We start from the raw sequence: 2,537 nt of genomic DNA, 5'->3' as shown, positions 1-2,537 counted from the left end.
ACTCCTCCCCTCATTTTTTTGTTAGTTTCCCATTCTTGAGAAGTAGGGTAGCATTCTTATCTGTCTAGTGCTGCTTGGGGGCATAGATGGGGACTTATAAGGGATACTGGGTACTCTAGAGGGGGTCTGAAACAATTCAATTTACAATAAATCTAACCAAGGATGAACTTAAACATTGAAAACTATAAAGCACTGCTGAAAGAGGTTAAAGAAGACTTCGTTTTTAAATGGAAAGATGTTCCATGTTCATGGGAAACTAAGTATTACTATGAAGTCAATACTATCAAAGCATCTATAGGTTTGATGTAATTCAAAGTTGTTGTTGTTCAGTGCTGTTGAGTCAGTTGACCCATAGTGCTGTTGACCCATATGTTCAGTGCAGTTGACCAATAGTGACCCTGCATAGGGTTTCCTGCTGGTGAGGTAGAACCACTGACCTTGTGGTTCAAACCAACCTTGTGGTCCAGCACATTATCCCATAGCACCACGCTTGGACTCCGATTCAAAATAATCCTGATCAAAATATCAACAGTCTTCTTTACAGAAATAGAAAAACTAGTCCTCAACTTTATGTGAAATGGCAAGAGGCCCCAAATAAATAAAGAAAGATTGCAAGAGAAGAACAAAGTAGGACTTAACACTTCCTAATTTTAAAGCATATTATGTTGCTTGAACCATTGAGTTGGTTCCAACCCATAGCAACCTTGTATAAGGTTTCTGAGGAGCACCTGGTGAACTTGAACCACCAAGCTTGTGGTTCCAAGTGACTTTGCAGTCCAGGACATTAACCCACAGGGCCACACCAGGATTCCAGCCCCAGCATGGTATTGGCATGCAACAACAGACTCCAAAACTAATGAAATAAAATTGAGAGTCCGTAAATAAACCCACACATCTAAGCTAAACTGAGTTTTTACAAGGGGCTAAGATCATTTGATGGGGGAAAGAAGAGCCTCTTCAATAAATGGTGATGGGAAAATTGAATTTCCACATGCAAAAGAAAAAAAAAAAGAAAACAGGATCTTTCCTCACACTATCACAAAAACAAACTCCAAATAGATTAAGAGTGTACAAATTAAAACCATAAAATTCTTAGAATAAATAAATGTTGTTGTTAAGTGTCTTGGAGTGGATTATGACTCACAGTGTTGGAAATAAGCACTGATATCGCAGACACTTGGTGAAGCCAAAAGTATCTCATCAGACAAAATTTTACTTCTGCAGAAGGGTGCGGAGCGGCACAGGAACAAACAAGCAAGCACCCGGGCGGGCAGATTGTTTCTCCTTTTATCGCTAATGCAAGTCTGAGGCTGCATCTTGCTCCATTGCCTAGGGCTTTGGCTGCACAATCTTATCCTTACCCGATTGGCTATTTCAAATTGCTATAAGGAGCTCTGGTAGCGTGGTGGCTATGAATCAGGCTGTGAACTGCAAGGTCAGCAGTTCGAAACTACCAGCAGTTCCACGGGAGAAAGATGAGTCTTTCTGCTCCCGTAAAGAAAACCCTGTATAGGGTCGCTGTGAGTCGGAACCGACTCCACGGCACATAACCATCACCACCAGGGGAGCTTAAGGAAGTTGAAAAGACCCTACTCATTTCAGGAAGTAGTAATAGTTAAAAGAAAAGGAAGTATCATCTGAATACAATAAACAGGATTATAATAAATTTGAAGAAAAGACATCCATTCCCACAATAGTGAGTCTGTACAGTGTTTCCTAGATGTGGCTAATGGATTTTTAATTTTTTTAACGAGAAACTTGTTATTAAATTTAATTTTACTTAAATAAAAAAGACACTTTTCCTGTTGCCAAACTGAAAAGAGGGTTTGCCGCCTGTCACTGCAGTCAATCACAGAGATGGGGACAGATCCAATCCAAGCTTTATTAGCAGAAAGCCAGCAGTCTGCAGGACAGAGAAAATAATTTCTTAAGACCATCCTGTCTTTCACAAAGAGAAGACACATTATATAGGGTAAGTTACATTTGGATGTACACTTCATCTAGTTTAACATCAAGATGGCATTCTTTGGAAAATGAAACAATAAATCAAGAAACTGCCTCAAACATTCTACATTTAGGACCTCGGCTGAGAAAACTATCTGGGTGGGTTTAAGCACATCCTATTCTACCAAGTTCTTCAATTTGAAATTGATCAAACATGCAATTACGATGTATTGATTATTACTGGTGATTGGAATGCAAAGATTGGAAACCAGGAGGAAGGATCAGTAGTTGGAAAACATGGGCTTGGTGATAGAAATGATGCTGGAAATCGTATGATAGAATTCTGTAAAACAAATGATTTGTTCATTTCAAATACCTTCTTTAGACAGCATAAGAAACAATTATACACATGGACCTCACCAGATGGAATACACAGAAATCAAATTGACTACATCCGTGGAAAGAGAAGGTAGAAATGCGCCATATCGTCAGCCAAAACAAGGCCAGGGGCAGACTGTGGAACAGAACATCAATTACTCATATGCAAATTCAAACTGAAGCTGAAGAAAATGAAAACAAGTCCACAAGAGCCA

The sequence above is a fragment of the Chrysochloris asiatica genome, unplaced genomic scaffold, assembly GCF_000296735.1.
Source record: "Chrysochloris asiatica unplaced genomic scaffold, ChrAsi1.0 scaffold00039, whole genome shotgun sequence".
Lineage (NCBI taxonomy): Eukaryota > Metazoa > Chordata > Mammalia > Afrosoricida > Chrysochloridae > Chrysochloris > Chrysochloris asiatica.
The sequence above is the reverse complement of the archived record's forward strand: the minus strand, read 5'-3'. Positions refer to the sequence as shown.